This window comes from Tamandua tetradactyla, chromosome 1, assembly GCF_023851605.1.
Source record: "Tamandua tetradactyla isolate mTamTet1 chromosome 1, mTamTet1.pri, whole genome shotgun sequence".
NCBI classification, from domain to species: Eukaryota; Metazoa; Chordata; class Mammalia; order Pilosa; family Myrmecophagidae; genus Tamandua; species Tamandua tetradactyla.
The window spans coordinates 176,770,177-176,780,648 of record NC_135327.1 but is presented as its reverse complement, the minus strand read 5'-3'; the positions used below and the strand labels follow the sequence as shown (position 1 = coordinate 176,780,648).

Here is a 10,472-nt window from a genome sequence, read left to right as displayed (position 1 = left end):
TCTCTGGAATTTCTGGGGGAATCCTGTCCTTGGAGCTGGAATCCTGCCATGGTGGGTCAGCTGGGTTCTCAGGTGAAGTTTCCCTTATGAGACCAGTCGGAGGCTAACTCACAGGCCCCGAGGGGTTGGAGACCCCGGGCCCCATCCTGACATCAAGCACTGAGGGAGAGCTAACCAGGTCAGGGTCTGGCTGGGGACCCAGGGCAGGGGTGGTGGGAAGGTCTCAGTGCTGGTCACCCTGGAAAACAGGCTCCTAGGACACTCTGAAATTCAGGAACATGTGGCTCAACGCTCTTCCTACAGAGGAGGAGTCTGGGGGCCAGAGAGTCTAAAGTTGCACAACCTGGTAATGATATAAGTAAGACCAGAACCAGCTCCTCTGACACCCGGGCCAGTAACTGAGTCAACTGTACCAGGTAACTGAGTCAACAGTAAATAATAACTGATGTCCCTCCCCTCCATGGGCCAGGACTACACTGGGCACTACATAGCTTGGTTGACCTGGAAAGTTCTTGCAGGGTACAGAATCCTAGCACCAGGAAGGGTACAGGAAAGGACTTCGAGAGGCAGACACCACCCCCATGCCCAGCGAGAAGCTGACCTAGGGCAGAAATAGAGATCCAGGAAGATAACCCCTCAGCAGGCCCTGCTACCTGCCTGGTGATTGCTTCACAAAGCCCTTTCCTAAGAGTTACTTTCATCAGCTCTGGCAAAAACAGCTTCCCTTCCAGGTTTGCTCCTAGAGTCAGTTTATGTCAGCCTGCAAGAGCCCATTATTCTGTTTCCAGGAATTTTTTTTAAAGGTTATTATTAAAAACCAAATTATATAAACTTAAAACTAAATAAATTATATAAATAATCAAAGCATATCACTCCTAATTACTAGTACTACATCTTAACTATTATCTATGTCTTAAAGGTTATTTATGATTATATCTGTAATAGTGAAAATACTATATTACTGTACATTTCTTCCCAACTCTGTGTTCTGTGATATCACATTGTAGCTTGGGAATATTTACACCATGGAAATGGGCAAATGCTACCAATTACTATTTGGTTTGGTTTATGTTTACCAGCCACAAAAAGGTCCACACTGCACACGACATCTCCAGATGAGCAGCCTGCTTGCAGACAAGTACTGAGCTCCCATCGCATGGCTGTCCCCACCAGCTGTTCTGGAAAAGGTCCAGGCTGGGCTCAAGTCCAAGTTTCAAATGCAGCAGTTACAGGGAAGTAGCTGAAGGCGCTGGAAGAAGAGAAAGGGAAAGGAAAGGACACTTGCATTTCTGCTCAGCTTGGCTTGGTAACTGAACTGAGTGGGGGGGGGGGGCAGGGGCACTCAGAGCTAGTGAATAGCACTAACCCACCCCAAAAACTTCTACTCCTCCCCCATTCCTGACCAATCATGAAAGCGCAGAATCTTAAATTGTTAAAGCTAGAGTTTAGCTGCTTCTTGCCCATTTTCTGTCTCAGAACAGCCTCATTTGTAGTTGCCCATTGGCAGCCACTCTTAGGGCCCCCAGGTTTTCTCGTAAATATTGCCTTGAGAGTAAGGAGAGCAAATCTTGTGTCCCCTGCAATGTCTTACAAAGTTCTTTTCACAAAAAAAATAAGGGTGTTCTATAAATATTTGATGAATGAAAAATTAGAAAAGAAAAAACAACTCCAGTTGCCAAAATGCTGAAGCTTATTGGCTGATGTAACAGAAGTGTATATTCACATGTGCAAATTCAGTGTTTCAGGCGCCTCTGAGAAAGCAAATGGGTTTAATTTAGAGATCTTTACACTTAGTTTTGTCACTAACCAGCAGTGTATCCTAAGAAGGACTCAGACTTACTGAAGATGGATTCCCTCCCTGCCCCCCATTCAATCATTGAATCCATTCAGCAAAGATGAATGAAATAACCCATTCTCTCACGGTTTTTGGAATACCCACTATCGGCCAGGCATTTTTCTGGCATCTGGGAGAAACGAATACCCGAGAAGGAAAGATGTTCCCCACAGCACTGTTTTCTCTCTGCGTGCAAATACACAGCACCCACTTGGACCTAGAACACTAGTCATTTAGGAGCTTCCACAGTGTACGGGAGGTGGTTCTTAGTTTCTTTCTTAGGGGCTGAAGGTCCCAGAATTTAACTCGAATACTCAGGGCTAAAACATTAGGACATGCTTAAGCTTAAGCAACTTGTACTTTGTTCAACAAAAGGAAAAGTATCTTGGAATCTGCCAATACAGAGAACAAAACCCCCAGGCTTGTGTAGTTGCACAAATGACAGCGTGCGGGAATGGAGGTGGGCAGAGACCCCATCTAATACTCAGGATTCACTTTCCCTCCATGTTTCTTCCATTTCAGAGGTTATCATTCTTCCTCCTATACGTCATCTCTCACTTTCTGTTCTTGTATTTTCAGCTTCGGATCACTTTCTGGTCCCAAAGGTTAGTGTGCTTCAGCCTCATCCTGCATACTTGTTAAAAGTGCAAATTTTCCATCACCACCCCCAGAGACTCTGATTCAGCGGGTCTAGGGCAGGCCTAGGAATCTGCATATTTACCAAGCTCTCCCAGTGACTCTGATGCAGACAGTTTGGAACAGCTTTTTCTAAAACACTTCCTTGTACCACTGTCATATAAATAACACATTTATTGTTTTTCCCGCTAGAGAGGATTCATTGAGGTGTCACCATCCCTGCTTTCACTTGCTGCCATTACTAGCGCAGGTGTTGGAGGCTTCCTCTGTGTAAGTGTGGCTGGCCTCTGCTGGGCTGGCCTCACCAACCCTGTGCTTTAGGAAATGAGGTTTGGGAACAAGTTGGTGCTTTCTCAGGCTGATCAGGGTAACGAAAACCCGGCCAACAGTCATCTACAGGTTCACCACACGGTGGCGCCATCGGTCCACTCTCCTTTCCTGCTCAATTTCGCTTAAACCTGGGGAATTCCTACTTCCTTTTGTTTATGATATAAGGGGAATTTTGTTTTGTTGCGATCTGTTTTTTAATTTTCTGTTACCGTCTTACACCCAGATAGTGAGGGACATCATGAAGAGCAGGTTACACGGAATTGTGCTGGAATTGTGCTGGAATTTCCTCTCACCCTACCGCAGGATTCGGGACACATTTCGGATTGGGTTAAAGAAGATGGTGCCAAAGTATAGTCGGAGATCAGAATTAGTAGCTCTTATAGCAGTCACATTTATTCCTGAGCTTCAAGTGTTATTTCTAGATTCTGAGATGCTGTGTTATATGTGCATAACCTGGTATTTCCATGGAACTTTGAGTACTTGTAATATCTACAACTCAGGGTTGGAGTTCTGCAGCTCTGAAAGTCAGTCTTGCTACATACAATAACTGTTAAAGAAACCGAAAAAGAGATCAGGCTTCAATTAGAGAAACAATGAAGCCAATCTGGTTGGAAGTAAGGTAAATCAGAATACAGGTTAAAGGATGCTATTGCCTGTATTTTAGAACACCTACTGTTTGAGACCAAAAGAAGAGAGGTTTATTTTGGCCGAAACCTAAATTTTCTGTAGCACACAATCTAACACAAATTATTTATGAAGAATATTTGCACTGAGAGTAATTCAAGCTCCTCTGGAGGCAAAAAGTAAGGTATCCGGAAGGACTCCAGACACCATGTAAGAGCAAAAGCCAGCAACCAAGAGCAAAAAGGGCAGATGGCCTGAGAGTGGTCATGGAAGAGGAGAGCAGTATCAGGGGAGAGGCCAACCGGCCTCCTTGGGAGCTGACCTGACGTATGTGACCACTTAAGGGAAGCTTCAGACCAGGTTGTGTGGTACTGTAAGCCCAAAGAGTCCAAAGCGTTTCTGAAAGGTAGGAGTTCATTAGCAACTAGAATGAAAGTTCTTTTAAGTGGGAGAGCTATGCTCTCTCCAGTGAGAGGCAGATACCAGAGTTTAGGTGAGCCTTGAACCAAGGAATTAGTCCCACCTGAAGTTCTCTATACCTCACATGCCTCCAGCCCCGTCATTCACAAAGATGATCCTCTCTACATCTTAATCTGAATCTAGTGATCCACTCTGGTCAGTTCTTGACTTTTCCATTCTTGAAGAGAAGACATAGGTAGCTTCTTTTCACCCACCTGCTGATCGTCACCACTTGGCAGCCCAATGGGTATCTCAGGTCTTACATGTCCACCTCTTGTTTCCATTCCCCTCTAACCTGCTCCTTCCCTCATTCTCAGATGAATGGTTCCATGATTTACCCAGTAGCTCAGCCCAAAACTTGAGTTATGCCTGCTTCCTTTCTTTCTCTCACAACCCAAATCTAATTCATGAGCAAGTCATGTTGATTCCACCATCAAAATGTTTCCAATTCCACCACCTTTTATCACCTTTGCCACTACTAGCCTAGTCCTTGCCATTGGCATCTCCAGCCTGGATGACAGAAATAACCTCCTAAACTCTCACCCAGCTCCCACCTTGTCCCTCCTATAGTCCATTCTCCACACACCAGCCAGAGTGATCTTTTTAAAATTTAAATTCAGTCATGTTCTCCATCACGTATCAAATGGAATACAAAGTCTTCAGCATGGCTCAGAAGTCCCATGTCTGTTGTCTCCAGGACCTCAGTGCCTACCCCCCTTCCTCTAGATCCACACTGATCTTTCTGATACTTCCAGGATGCAGTAAACACACTGCTGCCTCAAAGTAGGGCACACCGGGCATGTTGCTTGGCTCTGTTTTTGTTCCTTATACTTCATATTATTCTATAATTTTCACCTTTTTATGTAATGCCTGTTTCTTCCACTAGAATACAAGATCCATGACTTCACTGGCCAGAGCTGCTATAACAAATACCACTGGCTGAGTGGTTTAAACAACAGAATTTACCATCCGGTTTGGAAACTGGAAGTCCACAATCAAGGTGTGGGCAGGCCATTGACTTGCCCGCAATCCATAACTCAGTCTCTGCCTCTGTCACATGGCCATCTTTCTCCTGTTTCCTCTTCCTCACGCCTGCTCCCATGTCCAAATTTCCTCTGCTCGTAACAACTCCAGTCATATTGGATTAAGGACCAGCCTGATTTCAGTTTGGCCTCATCTAACTAGGAGATTTGGATGTCCTATTTACAAATGAATTCATATCCAAGGGACCAGGGTTTAGAGCTTGAACATGTCTCTTCGGGGGATGTGATTCAACACATAGTAATGACTGAAAGCAAGGATTTATAATCATTTGCCCACTGCTGGACCCCCAGTGGTACACTGGAAATTCTCAATAAATACTTGTTGAATGAATGAATGAAGAGCAGAAGCTCATTTCTCTCCATAAAAAACAATGGGTTGTAAAGGAATTGAAACCTTTTAGAATGCAGGAGGCTTGGCTATTTTTTGCCCCTCCGGTTGTAGTGACAGAGCTGTGCGCACAACCTCATTCCTCTCCTCAGAACCTCAGAATAAAACAGACCTCTACAAGCTACCTGGGCAGCCTGCTTGCTCACAGCCAGGCTGAAGCTGGATCTTGCACCTGTCTGAAGACTTTCCACCTTCACCCGGCTTTTAGCCCCCTCTTCCTTCCTACCTACCTCTCACGCTGGCAAGGTAGGCTGCTCAATGCAAATTGCAGTTCCTGGCTTGATTTAGGTCAAGATGAGCTCCCAGGAATGCACTTTTGTCCCAGACAAGCTTGTTCTAAATGTGAATTGGTGATATTGAGGAGAAAGGAATGATATTTGAGGAAATGGCAGGAGAGAAGGAAGGAGGGGCCTAGGAGAAGTCCATCTAGGTGGGCAATCCCTGTCACACCTTTCAGGATTTTTCACTTTTCCAGCAATGAGGGTAGAGTTATAGCTGAGAGCACCTGAGCAATGTGGGCAGGTCCTGAACCCATGTCCTCATTCTCCAGGTTTCCGGTTTGGGTCTTCATGTTCCCTTTTTAGAGGATGGTCGGTGATGAAGGTAAGGCACCACAAATTTCATTTTCTCCTTTTGCAGGTGATGTCAAAGATGACATTGAACGAATCTAACAAAAGATTATTTCTTAAAGCTTTTGATTCTGAAAGGGAATCAGTCACAAAATATTAAGCAACTCTAGAGACCAGAATCTAAACCCCCCATTTGATCAGGGCGGAAAAAGAGAGGGAGAGGTGCTAGGGAACTTTTCCATGGAGCTAATCATGGAGCTAGTCAGGGGCAAGGTTAGGACTTGGAGTCCCCAGGCCGACCATGTAGTGCAGCTCTCCCGACCACTAGGGCACTGCTAGAACCATCTCAGGGAGCGTTACAGACCACCAAAATGCTGTAAGGACTGATTCCCCTTGCTAAGAATTCCAGTTTCCAAAATGCACAATAGGGTCTTTTTCCAACCTTGCAAATGATTTCCCAAATAACTTTTCAGCCTTGCAAATAACTTCCCCAAATGGTCAAGACCTCAAACATACCCCATTAGCCTAAAATTGTTGCTTAATGGTCTGCCACATTTATCCCAAGTTATCACCCTTTTCCCTCCCCTTCATTCCTCCTGCTATTCTTCCCAAATTCAGAATTCCCCCAAACTTTCAAGTGATTGTCTAGATAGGCATCCAGGTATCAGTCCTCGCTGATACAAGCTTGTTAACAATTTCCTTTCCTTTTCCTGTCTTACTAGAAGGAGTTTCATTAAAAGTTATCAGCCTGGAACTTCTCAGTAGTAATTTAAGCAATATATGGAACAAATACACCTTTACACCTCAGTCAAGAAATCACATTTTCCAGGTGAGACCAGAGGATCCTGTGCCCAGATGACGTCAGTGTTATGGTTGGAAGTTATTTCTGCTATCAGTGTGAGCTTCCTTCTCCTGTCAGCTTCCCCCTTGGGGTCAACGAATTGTTGGGAGTCCCGAATGGTGAACCAGACCAGCAACTGAAAGCTCTGAGTCTTAACTTGTGAAGTCCTCTCCTCCTGGCAGTGCAAAGTGGGCATTTAACAGATGGCATCACAATGACTTGGCTTCTACAGAGTCAGTAATAAATTGCATACCTGGAAAATCTATATTTCGGGAGTCACACTATTTACATTTTTCATTTATTAATCCTATTAAGAATATTCCCCCCAGGAGAAGAATAAAGGTAGAACAAAAAGGCAAGACAAATAGGCAACTCTGAAAAAGAACACCCCATTCCAAGCCCTGCTGTTTCCCATGGGTACAAGCTTATATATCAGCAGTGTGCAACAGGACATCTGACTAGGTGCAGATGTGAGAACACCTGCTGTTAACGGGGCTTCTAAATACCCACAAGGGTCCTGTGAGATCCCAGCCTAAGCATGTCTTCCTACAAGGAAAGCTGCAGTCAAATCTTGAGAAAAAAATAAACAAACAAAAATAAAAACCAGGCAATAGTCCTGAACTGCACAAGAAGTGTTGAGAACAAAACGTGATTAGAAACCAGACCAGGGGGGAGTCCAGCAGAGTTGGGCTGTTGAGCTGGTTGACTCAAGGTGATGAGTACCCGCAATGGGCTCAGTATTGGACGTGAATGCACCATCAATGGGGCGAATGCAACTGCCTGCATCTTAACCCAGAGCTCAGTAAACTCAGGTTTATATCTCACCCATGACATCATCACTGGTGATATCCCTGAGGGGCCAGCAGTCATGCCACCTCTTCTGTCAAAGCATCTTTACCTTCTCTAAACACCTGTATCATTTGATTCCACTTCTTTCCCTAACTTTTGTTCATTCTCTGCCTATCTTTTCTTCCTTATTGGATTATTAGCTCCACTAGAAATATGTTTTACATTCATCATTTTTTACTACCCCCTTGCCATGTCCCACCGTCACTTATATATATCGAAGAGCACAATAAATCAGTGCTGGAATCACAGGAGGTAACAGTTGCCAAATTTTTTGTTTGTGGGTAGTTTAAGTTCTGCTTCCTGACTCTTGTGTCATAACTTCAGAGGTGGGAGAAAGATGTTATAAATCACATGTGCACAGGGGAATGGGGAATGCTTTTTCTCACTTGACTTCATGTTTTAACCTTCTTGGATTTTGAGAGAATGGAAAGGATCTTGGTCCATAAAAAATCAGGATCTGCAACCAATCCTTGAAATATATGGTGGAGGCTCAGATTTCCAAAGTTTCCGTTTCTTCACCCCTAAGGTGAATACTAATTCCTATTCTGACTACCACTTGGGACTGTCACGAGGCTCAAAAAAGATAATGTGCATATAAAAGCTCTTTGTTAGTGGCAAGACATGATATGGGTGTAAGGTATTATTATCCTTTTAATCTCTATAGGCTCATAATAGAGAAAATTTTCCAAAGATAAATCGAGAGCACATTTCAGCCTCTCAGCTGCTTCTTGCTACATGATGCCCATGACAATTAAACCTGCCGAAGAGTTTGGCTGAATCCAAATAACAGCAGTGTGCAATAAATCTGTCAACCTTCTAGTGCTGCTAAAGACAGACAGTGTTGCCCTTTTGGCCTCTGAGGCTCACACACTGGCTGAGATAACAATTCTTATGAGAACAAAACAAATGCCACTTTGGGCGAGACCTTTATTTCATATATATCTGCTTTCTGCTTTAAGAGCCCAACCAAAGGCTGTTCTTTCAGAGGGTGTGGCTGTTCCCTGTTAAGGGATTCTGGGAGCTCTGCACACCCCGTCCCTGCCCTCTCCAGCTGAGGTACCCATTCCCCTGGCTACTGGGAGTGTAGGCATCTGAGGCTCTCAGCTAGTCCCAGTCCAGGCGTGCTCCCAGCCTAAGAAAGCCCTTGCCCAAAGTCACTCCCCCTTCCATGGCCGTTATGGGTCAGAGGTGGGGAGTGGGGGGTATAAAGTCTGCCTGGCTCCCTTGCCTCAAGTCGGGTGACTCTGAAGGGCCTTCCTAGCTCCAGGCTCCCCGTAGCATCAGCTGAGGTCTCCATTGCAATTTTATTGCTGCTTGAATCCTCCTTAGCCTAGTCCTGCTTCCTTTACCCCTCCTAGATGTTGCTTATGAAAACAACATGCTTGATAAAGCTCCTGCATGCACATCTCCAATGACATTTACCTGTGACATGTCTCAAACAGTTTTAATATGAATGGGTTACTGTTCTGCAGGGATATCGGTCCTCTCAGTCCTTGGGAAGCTGTGGGAAGTGCGGGAGCCCATGTTCCCACTTGCGTTGCCTTGGCTATAAGCAACATCTCCAGTTAGTCCAGCTTGCCATATAAGCTTAATTATCTAAGTTCCATGATGAGAGAAAAGGTTGGGAAACACAAATGGAATGTGCAGCACACTCAAAAATAAATCTTCTTTTTTTTTAAATTTTAAGCACAGTGCAGCTACTTTCCCAATATCCATTCCTTCTTCTTCCTTACTAACTGAAATCTGACTTTTGTTCCAGGCGGTAATTTTCCCAGCTAAAAATGGAACAATTTCCAGCCCCCTCTGTAACTAGTGTGAGCCATGCAACACATTCTCGTTCAGGAGATATAAGCAGAAATGTGCTGGTTCCCTACTAAAGGCATCTCCACATTTTCATACTGTTCACTTCTGTATCGTCCTGCCTGGAACAGGAATGGGAGGTTGTGACCAAGAGGATAAAATCCATGTGCTAAGTGTGTTCATCATGCACTGCTATGTGACAAATTATCCCAAACTTAGCCACTTAAAATAAACGTGTTATCACATGGCTTCTGTGGATCAGGAATTTGCAGAGAGGGGGCATCATTTCTGCTGTGTTCTCTTTGTCATGGTTCAGACTTGGTGTAAGGTGGAAGAGGACAACACAAACATGTAAACCTCAGGAAGAAGGGATCGTTGGGGCCTGCTTAGATGCTGCCAATCAGAGAGCACCCTCTGGTTGCAATATTTCACATCAATCCCACACGCAAAATAGACTTACTCTTTCCCAAGGTCTCCAAAAGTCTCATCCCATTACAGCCTTAATGTAACATTCAGAATCTTGTCATTTGACTCAGGTCCAGGTGTGAACAAGGCACCTCAAGTGTCCTTCCTAAAGTTCTCTTCGGGTACAGTCCCACCCCAGTTCATGCATTCTCTATAGCCCAATATTTTGGTGTTATAACTTATCTGTGAATGTGTCAGGAAGAAGGGAATAGGAGGAGAATTTTGCTAACTGCTATTTTGGTCCCTTCTCCATTTCCCTACCTACCACTCCCTAAAATAGAATGTGTGTTTATATGAACCCATATATATACCCACACGCATACACACACTTCCCCCAAAACACGTTTTGAGAAGTGGTGCTCTAGCCAAATAGGCAAGACAAAGAACTAACAGGAATGCCACTCACTAACAGGAATGCCAAATCTGACATTTTTTTTTCAACAATGCAACGAAAAATGTAGCTCATGAGTGGCTAATCCAGTGGATGTCAGCCAGGGTTCCACACTCTTCCTCAACCCTCCCAGAAGTTCCATGATGGAACATGGTGGGATAGAAGGGGATGCTTGGCGAGTTTGGGACTGAGGCAGTAAGAATGGGGACCAGTAGAAATAATAGAGTTTATAGAGCAGCAGAG

At 44.5% G+C, this 10,472-nt stretch overlaps 1 long non-coding RNA gene across 1 annotated transcript in view; it reads right to left on the bottom strand.

Annotated features, from left to right (window-relative positions):
- Positions 1–776: 776 nt before the first annotated feature.
- Positions 777–10,472, bottom strand: part of LOC143663719 (uncharacterized) — a 30,532-nt gene continuing 20,836 nt past the window's right edge. Inside the window, exon 3 of the long non-coding RNA XR_013166145.1 lies at positions 777–1,249. This is a non-coding gene — a long non-coding RNA (uncharacterized LOC143663719). The remainder of the gene's footprint in view (positions 1,250–10,472) is intronic.